The 11,275-nt window shown below is 42.7% G+C and overlaps 1 protein-coding gene across 2 annotated transcripts in view; it reads left to right on the top strand.

Annotated features, from left to right (window-relative positions):
* Jam3 (junctional adhesion molecule 3) overlaps positions 1-11,275 on the top strand; it is a 54,975-nt gene that overhangs the window by 1,443 nt on the left and 42,257 nt on the right. The window lies entirely within an intron of this gene.

Raw genomic sequence — 11,275 nt, 5'->3', positions numbered from 1 at the left:
TTATTGGAGAAAACATTTTGCAGTTGACTTCACAAATGAATTTCTTCTTGGTGATTTGTTAGTAAAAGTAGAAACTGCTAAGGGCTCCATAGACTCTTGTCTCCAATGTTATCCCTCAGGCTGGGCTAATTTGGTGGGTTTCTTGGTATTGAAGGATGGGATTTACTTGCATTCCATAGGAATTACAGTAGATATTTGCAGTCTAGGACCGAAGGCAAAGATGAAGGTGCCGGGATGTGTAAGTCCACTTTGAAAGCTGTAGCTTTCTTTTTAAAGGAAGGAGTTTCCTATTATATAGCTTCTAGCTTACGTATACCTTAAAGCTGGACTCTTGGGGCTGGAGAGGTCAGTGATTACAGAGGGGTGTTCTGGCAGAGGACCCAAGTTCTGTCCACAGCACCCAAGTTGATGGCTCAAACAGCATTGCGGCTCCAGCCTCAGAGGGTCTGACACACTTTTCTGAGCTCTGTAGGCACTCACAATCACATATGCAATATGGCCCCTTCACACATAAGTAAAAGTAAAATACACCTTTAAAAACATGTCACCTTCATAGGGGACATCTGTGCCCTTTCAATTTTTAGGACTATGCATTTCACTTGGTATCTCTATGTACCATTTTCATTGAAGAATGCTAACTCCTGCCTGTTGTGATTCATGCACTAGCTCCCCAGTGTTGTGGAGGCCGAGGCAGGAAGATCACTGAACTTTAAGGCATTCTTGGATACACAGTGAGTTCCAGGTCACCCTGGGGTAGAATGAGACAACAAAACTTTAAGACTCTGTTATCGTTTTTTCTGATCTGTGTATGAAGAAATAAGCATGCAGAGGTGGTACCTCAAGCATCTTAAACTTAGAAGTCTCTAGTCTGTGGCATTTCAGTCTTTGGCTACTTGTTTATTGTATTTGACAGTGAACATTCTTATTATGGATTAGTTTAGTAAAATTATCACGCATTCAAAGACATACTGTTTGTATATGTATAATATTCCTTTGTGAGATGGATGACTGGTGCAATTCAGCTTTACAGATGTTAGGCCTCATCCCCTTTTTGAGTGATTATGTAGCAAGTCAGTAACTTTCCAGAACTTTTGGTGTACCAGAGAGCAGACTTTTACTTAGAACTAGAACAACAGTTTGTAGTCTTTTTTGTATTGTTGTTGTTGGTTTTTCGAGACAGGGTTTCTCTGTGTAGCCCTGGCTGTTCTGGAACTCCCTGTGTAAACCAGGCTGGCCTCAAACTCAGAAATACGCCTGCCTCTGCCTCCCAAGTGCTGGGATTAAAGGCGTGCGTCACCACTGCCTGGCCATTTTGTAGTCTTGAAGACAGTTTTCGAGGTGAAATGTAGAGAAGTTTCAGACCAAATATTTCAATTCTTGCGTTTACTTGGACTTCTGAGACATGTTTTAGAATGGCCTACATTGATTGATTGCTTGATTGAACTCAGGGCCTTGAACAATAGCTCCTGCCTTTTATGGCATTTTAATTCCTTTTGATTACTTGATTGTCACAGTCATTGTCAGGGTTGTATGTGTACTTTAAGAAAAACAGAAGACCGGTGGTTGCCACACATGAAGTACTTGGATCTGCTGCTCAGCTTCAGATGACTTGTTTATGGTCATGCTACAGGCTGAGGAGACTGAGTGGAGAGTTGGTAGAGATCTTAGTCATTAAATAATTGCAGTGCTAAACTCAAGAGTCACAGTGCTCCATGTAGGCTCTGTGGAAGGTCCTATCAAGGCAGTCCCCTAGGAATAGCCCTAAGTCCATTTTCTGAATGGCAGCAGATGCACAAGCATACTTTCTGATTGTATATTGTAATAGAAGACTCCACGGATGTACTGCACCCAACTTGCAGCTGTTAGAGATGCGGTATTAACAAATTCCTCCTTTGTAAATCGTTTGAATTCTTTCAAAGCACAAGTGGGGTAAGAGAAAAGAAAATATGTGTGTGAGTGAGTTAGAGCATGCAGTTGGCTGAGGACATCCTAGTGATGGGAGGCGGATTCTAGATTCTCTCTCAAGGTGTTTCCAATCAGGTTTGAGCGTGTGGCGGCATTAGGATTGAGTGCACGTTTTAAGTCTTTGCACATGCCTCTGAATTCTAGCACTGTATACATACATCTTCACTGGCATATGAAGAGATCAGGAAACTAAGTTGGATAAGCACATTCTTTTACACTCAGGTTAGCAAGGACACTATCCATTGAATGGGAGCCTACAGCATTCATGTACTGCCTCTTTGCTGCCTGCTGGGATGCACAGAAATCTGCCTGTTTCCAATGTCCCAGGAAGCAGAGGTCGTTTTGGTTGCGGTGCTTTGGTTTTCTTGCTTCTCTATGGTGTTGACTGTGTGCCCTGCATTGCCTTTCACTGCTCCCCCCAACGCCCCCATCACTGTGCACAGCAGGATTGATGGTGCTGCTGCTTTGCTCTCCGATCTAGAAGGCAGATTCTTTGCTCATGTCTTTTTGCTTTTTCTTTTAAAAGTTTATTTTTCAAATAAATGTTTTATGTTGTCTTAGTTACTTTTTGGCTGTGGTGACCAAACACCATGACCAAGGTAACTTATAAAAGAAAGCACTTAATCTGAAGCTCCTGGTTCTGGAGGGTTAGAGTCCATGACCATGATGGTGGGGTGCATGGCAGCAGGCAGGTGTGCCTGGCACTGGAGCAGTAACTCAGAGCTTATATCTTAATCCTTAAGAAGGAGGGAGGGAGAGAAGAGAAGGAAAGAGCTAATTGGGAATGACATGGGCTTTTGAAACCTCAAAGCCCACTGCCAGTGACACACCTCCTCCAACCAGGCCACACTTCCCCACCCTTCCCAAACAGCTTGACCAACTGGGAACCAAGCATTCAAATGTATTAACCATAGGGGCCATTCTCACTCAAATCAGCGCACGTATGTACTGGAGTTTTGCCTGCATATTTGTCTGTGTCCCATGTGTGTGGAGTGCCCAAGGAGGTGAGAAGAAAGCATCAGATTCTCTGAGACTGAAGTTACAGATGCTTGTGAGCCTGCCAGGTGAGTACTAGGAGTTAAACTCAAGTCTTTTGGAAGAAAACCAGTGCTCTTAACCACTGAACCAACTCTCCAGTTCCCATAACTTTATTTGTATGAATGTGTACCTGTTTGTCTGTATGTGTACTGTATGTATGCACATGCCCAGAGAGGCCAAAAGAGGGTGTCAGATCTCCCAGAGCTGGAATTAACAGGTGGTTTGGAGTTAATTCTGTGTAGGTGCTGGGACCAGAACTGGGTCCTCAGCAAGGGTAGCAAAGGCGCTTAAATGCTGAGCTCTTTCTAGCCTCTTTATGTCTTTGATTTGTAGAGTATCCCAGTCCTTGTTGGTTTACCTTGTTTCTACAATTACTGTTAAAATCAGATTCTACCAGTCACATCGTCTGTTGTGTCTGGTAACTTCAGCTCACAGTAATCTTTCCTGTCTGACTAACCATATTTCGTAGTCTGTAGTTCTTTTCATTCCAAGCAATCTGTTAACATGTCTGCATTATATCAGGTACTATTCACCACAGTAGGGGCACACAATGAGTAAGAAGCCCAGCCTTGAAGAGCCAGCATGCACATATGACCAATTACACTGGACTTTGGCCACTGGTGTGAGTACAGTTAGCAGTGATGTTAAAAAAGAAACTGACCCAGGACAGAGATGGCCCTAGTAAGTCTTGCCTGTCTGTCTGTGTCACTTGAAAGCCAGTTAACATTTTTAACCACTCTGCATGCCTAGGCATTTTTAGTAGATCTTATTTTAGTTCAGCGGCTGCAGGCACGTCAGGGTAGTCTCAGTTTTTACTGTAGTAGTTGTCATGGGAAGAAATGGTATTTTCTGTCATCTACTCTGTGTAGCTGCAAAGTTAAGAGGAAAAACGTGGAGAAATGTTTATCAGGCACTTTAAAGGACACGGCTGCGACTACTATAATTTGTGATTACAGTTATGTGAAACACCAGGGGGAAAATGTGGAGATCATTGCTAGGTTGTTTCTAAGCAGACGAGCTCAGGGCTGCTTGCTTGTTCTTGGCTCTTGTGTTTTCCCTTCCTGATTCTTTTGCTTTATTTTTGAAGTCTTTAATGAGTTTTTTAAATATATAAATATATAATTTTTAAAAAGTTGTGTTTTGTTTTGATTTCTCATAGCTTCAGAACTGGGGTTTTAGATTTGACATTAGTAAAGGGAAAATGTGATTTGTTTTAACTCCAAGTAGCTCCTGCCTTTATGTAGTTTCTTCACACCAGCCGAATTGGATGAAGGAGGAGTGTCCTGGGAGTTCAGTTTTTTGCTCATGTATTCTTTGTGATACATTTCAGCGATTAATTGCCTTTGGCTTTGGGTAGGAGAACAGCTGTGGCATCAGCAAATGGTTAAGGGGAACTGAAGCCTCTCAGAGTACCTGCCCCGCCCCCCATCATTAGGAACAAACAAAAGAACCCGAGTGATTGCCTGGCTTGCTGCAGCACTTTGATTGAGCACTGCCCTGTGCCAGCCGCTGAGCTCCCGGGCTGGGGTGGGGAGTGGGGGGGATGGGGCTGGGGTTGGGGGGTGGTTCGAGGGAATGGTTCTCTAAGGTGATAAGAATAAGGAAGGCAGGTTGCTTTCATGGGAAGCAGAAAGTTATCCATCCGTGTACCCGTCATTTGTTCCTGCCCAGTGCACATCCCTGTCTTTAGAATGAGGTGCAGCTTCGCAGCTGTCTGGAAGCTTATGAAGGATGAAGCCGACCCTCAGACAGCTGCTTCTCTTTCTTTGGCCACGGTTTACATTTAAGCACTTTTGCTGTGTTTGTTTTGTTTTCTTTTGCTAACAAATAACAGTGTGGACTTGTGTAGCTCAGGTTTGCCTGGAACTAACTCTGTGTCTCTGTCTCTTTCTGTCTCCATCCTCCCCCCCGCCCCCCCTGCCCTCTGTGTGTGTGTACCTTCCATAATGCCAGAGGTTGATGTCAAGTGACTTCTGTAATTGCTTTTCTTATTTTTTTGAGACATGGTCTCTCACTGAACCAAGGACTGGTCAGAGTCCACTTGGCAGAGTGGACAGCAAGCCCCAGGGCTTCCTGTCACTACCTGTCCATCGCTGGGATCGCAGCTCGTGCTGTGTTGCCTGGCCTTTGCATGGGATCCTTCCAGGTCCTTGTGCTTGCATGGCCTTACTGAGCGATTCTTCCACCTCAGCTGTTGGCACACGGGTTACAGGTACGTGACCACCACTCTTGGCTTCCTACTGTCCACATACGTGCAGATTTAGGTGAGTAGAGATATGGGGAGAGAAAAAAAAGTGGAGGAAATAGTGTAGACAGGGGTGTGCTTGGGAGTTAGTGTGGCTGAGACTCTGGGTTATTATAATAGATAACAGCTGTTGAAGATGGTGTGCTGGGCTTTGTATGGATTGTCCCAGATGATATAGTGAGTTCAGACTCCTCTAGCATAATATCATAAACTGAGTGCCTTAAACATAGACATTTGTGTCTCCCTGTTTCAGAGTCTCAGATGTCTGAGATGAAGGCTGCTAGCAGGCCCATTTCCTGGTAAGGCCTTCTTCCTGGCTTGTGCGTGACTACTGTCTTTTCACAGGCTGGAGAAGGACGCTTGATGTCTCTTACAGCAGCCACTATCCCGTGATGGGGTCCTACCCTCATGACTGACCTAAGCCTCGTTACTTTTTAAAGTCTGCGCCTAATACCATCTAATTAGGGATTAAGGCTTCAACATGAGCTTGAGGAGGACACGAACTTGAGCTACCTTAACTAGTCTCAGCTCATTTTTATTTGCAAGTACTGAATTTGTTGATAGGGAATCTCAGGCCTGGCCCAGGGTTACAATAAACAAACGAACCATGCCCAAAGTGGGACATCTGTAGTGCTCTCTCCAAAGCTCAGGGACCAGTGCATAAGAAAAGGCAGAAATACAGCATGAAAGAGCCTGAAGAAGGTGTGTGACGCTGTCTTCAGGGCATGACATAGCATTGCACCCTTGAGCTCTCAACAGCTGGTCTGTGATTGGACCTGCCACCACTGGAAGTGTGGAAATTTGTTTGTCAGTTGGAAGCAGGAATATGTATGAATAGAAGAAGTCAAGAAAGATCACCTAGAAAGTATATTAATAGTCTTAGCAATGCTCTGTAGAATGGGTATCCTGGTTCTAGCCTGGGCTTTGTTTATATTCTGGACCCTCCTTTTAGCTGTGGTCAGTCTGTTCCAACACACCCAGTAGATTCCTAAACCTGGATTGAACGGAACCCTGTGCTGTGTGATGTTTCCTGTACACAACATGCAAATGTCAAGCCTTTTCCTTTTTTTTTTGTTTTTTCCAGACAGGGTTTCTCTGTGTAGCCCTGGCTGTCCTGGAACTCACTCTGTAGACCAGGCTGGCCTCGAACTCAGAAATCGGCCTGCCTCTGCCTCCCAAGTGCTGGGATTAAAGGCGTGCCCAACCACTGCCCAGCCAGCATAAGTTTTTTTATTTTTATTTTTTTTTATCTCAGAGTGGCGTACAGTTTCTAATTTAGGATTTGCAGTTTTTGGAATTTTCATTTGCTATTCCAGGATGCAGCTGACCTCAGGTAACTAAAACTGCTGATGGGGGAGGGGGCGCAAAGTACAGTCTGCAAAACTGTACTTAAATTAATGTTGTGCCAAGCAGTGGTGGCGCACGCCTTTAATCCCAGCACTTGGGAGGCAGAGGGAGGCCGATTTCTGAGGACAGCTTGGTTGGGCTACACAGTGAGTTCTAGGACTGCTAGGGCTACACAGAGAAACCCTGTCTCGAAAAAAAAAAAAGTTAATGTTGTTCTTCAAATGCGTATCTACTGGACACATTATTTTAGGCTGTCAGTCCTTTTGTCTTAGAACTTAGAGAGAGAGGATGAGAAAGAGACAGCATATGCTCGGTGCCCTCTGGTTGAGAAGTTTAGAGTTGGGCTAGAGAGATGGCTCAGCTGTTAAAGGATAGGCCCACAACCAAAAATATGAGAGAAGTTTAGAGTTGTATCCATTGCCTCCTCTATATTGCTAATCTTTTCCCTAGCTACATTAAAGATTGTTTTTCTCCTTTTCCCCCCTTTTTTTGGGGGGGGCAATGCAGTGTGTCACTAAGGTGAGTTTCTTTTTAGTTTTCTACTTAGAAAAATCTAAGTTTATATATCTATTTTTTTCTCTATATTAAGTATTTAAATAATCATCTTTTTTTTTCTTATCCTTTCAACTTGGGGCTCTGACTAAATGCATTCAGTTACTGTGTTCTCCAAGACTGTTGTTTTTTTCCTCTCATAATGTTACATTCTGGCCTGTGTAAGCTATTCAGAATTCTGCAACTGGCTATTTCTGTTTCAGCCTTATCTGTTCTTGAATCAATGCCTGGAGGACTTCCCCTACTGATTATTGTGTTCGTTTCTGAAATTTTACTTGGTTCTTTTGAAACCTTTTGCTTAAATTATCAGTCTTTGAAAAACTTGAGGCTATGTGTCTATAGTCAGCCCTGGTATTCAGGACACTCACCCAGGAGGGAGTTGAGTGTGAGCCCAGTTTGGGCTACAGGTTATAGCTGGTCCCTTGGCTACTTTGTGGGTTCTTCTTTCTTCTGCCCTTCTGCACCCTTTTTCTACCCTTTCAACCTCCTAACACTAGATATGAGAAAAAATGAATAGAGAGGAACTACTTCCTGTTGATTAGGGGCTTCAAGTTCCTTGGGGCAAGTTTGATCTTCCTTGTTGTTAGAATACCTAATTTCTTCTTTTTTCTTTGCACACAACTATTGACAAACTGGGACCGACAACAATCAACCAAAAATCCATCAGCAACTTGGGGCCCTAGCATTTTTATATCTTCTGAAAAGTTCCCAGAATTGCAAATGTGGCAAAACCTCAGAAACTACCTGTAGCTGGCAAAATCATGCCTCTGCTAGAGCATGAGGCAAATCATAGCAGCAGAGGACAGTCTGAAGCAGCCTCGTATCCCACACCTGGGATTAAAATAAAAACATATTCTTAAATAATATTTCCATGCTTTTTAAAGAAACCACAGTTTTAAAATTGTCACTACAATAGGTTGAAATTCTGGCTCATTCAACACGCAAACAAATTTTAACATTTATGCATAGCTATTCCCATATTTGACATTCCAAATATCTACAGTCTTAGGCATCTAAATCTAATGTTTCTTGTTTCTTGTGACTTTTACATGTAGGGTTGTGCTTCTTTGCTTATAAGGAACATGGTTCATTTGTGACAGCTAGGTCTAACTCAAGGATGCTTGTTTTGAGAGCAGGCTTCTACCCAGTTCCAGCTACCAGCTGCCACCTCTAGGATGACTTTGCCCTTTGCAGGATCCCTGGAATAATCTGAAAATGTTAGGCTCTGCTTCCTTTTATTCATTTTGGCTCAAGGATACAAAGAACTCTGAAATGCTAAAACGTGAGCATGTGCCCCCAGTACCCCAATCCCCGCTTTCTGGTTTAGCCCAAATGATTTCTGTTTGTCCTGTTATTATGTTCTGTGAGTCCAGAGATGCAGACTGTGCCTAGCCTGTGGAGAGCTTGCTGTTGTGGTGAATTGCAATCCAGAAAGTTCTGTTTTACTTGTTTCCTCTTTTGATTAACCGAAGAGCTACACGCACACGCGTTTCTTTCGGTGTTTGTCATGAAGAGAATGCTGTTGTCATTCAAATATAATTTGCTATAGTTTACACATTTCCAGGATGGTGTATTGCCCCTAGGGAAAGAGTGCAGATGACACTGCTCTGGGGTTGGGGCTCTGTAGCTTTAGTCATAATGCCTAGTCCTGCAATTGTAATCTCTGACCTTTATCTGGCATTCAGGACATAGTGACATAGATAGGAGAGTTACAGTCACCCAAAGTGGAAGTCACTGCGTGACAGCTGTAAGGGAGACATCCTGAGGCCAGGGACAAAGGTGACCTGGATCTTCCAACTGAAATAGGAGATTCTTCCTTGTTCATGATGAGTGTTAGCTTAAAAGGACAGATGCCCCCCACTGCACTCTGTTCAAATCCACACACTTCCTGGGTGATGGAAGGAACACTGCATTGTGGGTGTTGAATGGTCTAGATTCTTTCCAGATGTTATGTGATTCATTTCATATTTGGATCTCAGGGAACTAATACTGGTTTTAATCCAAAAACTAATACTGGTTTTAATCCAAATAACTAAAACTGCACCTCTTACACTACCACCAAAATATGCATGATTGTTTCCTTTTGTTGCTAGATAATGGTTTTTAATTTTGAATGTTAGATCCAAAGAAGTGATTTTTTTTCCAGGCATCTGGCAAAGTTGTTAAGTGATTAGCTGAACTAATATATGTATTCATTTTTTATAATTGTATTTGAGAGTTTTAAAACTTGAACAGAAAATTCTTCCAACCAACATTTAGGTATGGTCTGGAGCCAGGTAAGCTTCATTTGAAGCCTACTGTGAGAGGCTGGAAAAGTTTGTGCTCAGAGCCACCTTCTCCCTTAAATCTCTTACCAGATCTAGTATTTCAAGAGTTCCTGCTTTTAATTACCAAGAATCAAAGAGACACAGGTAATTGGTAGGGTAATTCTTCCTTGTTCATGATGTATTAGTAATTAGACTGAATTCTTTAGTACCTACAGTTTGTCACTGTGACGGTGCTTAAACTGTTAAAAGGAGGGTTTGCTCGGCTCACTGTTTCAGAACTTGACGTCCATCATGTCTTGGAGGAGTGTGGTGGGGCTAACATCATGGAGGCTGGGAAGCATATCCAGGTGGAAAGAAGGAAGAGAAGGAGGCAGAGAAGGAGGGGGAGAGACAAATGGACCAAGAGACAGCCCTTACAGGTGTGCTTACTAATAATCTCTAGTGTTTAGGCATTAACGCTTATCATCTGATAGGACATTTTCTCTGTTGCTGTATTTGGTTTGGCTATAAGCTGTTTGGCTGTATTTATTCATTTACTTAAATTTGGTGTATATGTGTGTGTTTGCCTACATGTTTGTATGTGTACCATGTGTGTGCTTGGTACATACTGAGGCCAAAAAGGCTGTCAGAGCCTCTGAAACTGCAGTTATAGATGATTGTAAGTTGCCAGGTGGGTGCTGAGAACTGAACCCTGTTCCTTTGCCAGAGCAACAAGTGATTTTAGCCTGTGAGCCACATCTCTAGGCTCAGTTGTCTGACTTTACAGAATGAGTTTGGAACCTTAGCGGTGAGTCTATAGAGCCATCACTCAATGAGAACAACGATTTCCATGTCTTTTATTTAAAGGCAATGTTTTAGACCCAGGAAGACACTCACTTGTGTTTTGGAAAAATCATAGTTAAAGATGAAAATTAAAACCTTTTCCAAAAATATTCATATTTCATATCTATTCATTTCAGTGGGAAAAGTGGGAGTAGCAGATAAAGGGGCCTGCTGCCTGATAAGTTCAGTCCTTGGGGCTCACATGGCTCCCAGGAGCTTCCCAGCTGGTTCATAAGGACATGTAACCTCAGCTCCAGGGAATTTAACACCTTCCCCTGACTTATGGGGGTGAGCACCTGCACTTGGCACACACACTGACACATAAATTAAAAAGTAAGTCTTTAAAAAATTAAATTGAAAAAGTGTGCATGTTATTTGAGGGAGGCTAATCTCTTATTTTCCTAGTGTTTCTTGGTTCTAACAGTCCCAGGAGCTAGCCACATAGGAAACATCAAGATACAGGGATGAGTTTGTTGCTGGAGTTTCTCATCAATCATCTCCCTCTGATTTCCATTTATCATCCCCAGGCACTACTATTGAGAGGACTATACATAGCATTGGAGGGAGGTGTGGACCCCACTGAGGTCAAAGGTCTTAGGCCATGGCTAAAGCCTCACTGGCTGTTTGCAAGCTGCAGGAGTCTGTTCTCAGGGAGAGTTCAGACTAGGTGACTGTTGGTGTGTGTTCTGTATTTTGTTCTTGAGCTCACAGAATTTACTCTCTGTGCTTCTCTTTTCAAGTACATTTGCTACGTGTGAAACAAATAAGATTTACTAAAACTTGGTTGCTTCTATTCTTAACTGTGAACAGCACCTTTTACCTCACATATTTTGAAAGCCTTTTAAGAGACTTCGAGGAAGAAAATTAGCTCAGGTTTGAAGATACCAGTTAAAAAACAATAATCTTTATCAGAGTTTCATACACATATACAATGAGACATGATCATTCCAGTTCTCTAACTTCCCTCAAGACCCTGCAATAAAGCCCCCTCAAAATTTGTGTGTGTGTGTCTCTTTTTTCTTTTCTGTTTCTGTTTTTT

The sequence above is a fragment of the Mastomys coucha genome, unplaced genomic scaffold, assembly GCF_008632895.1.
Source record: "Mastomys coucha isolate ucsf_1 unplaced genomic scaffold, UCSF_Mcou_1 pScaffold23, whole genome shotgun sequence".
In the NCBI taxonomy this organism is placed as follows: Eukaryota; Metazoa; Chordata; class Mammalia; order Rodentia; family Muridae; genus Mastomys; species Mastomys coucha.
This window is presented reverse-complemented; position numbering and strand designations above follow the sequence as displayed.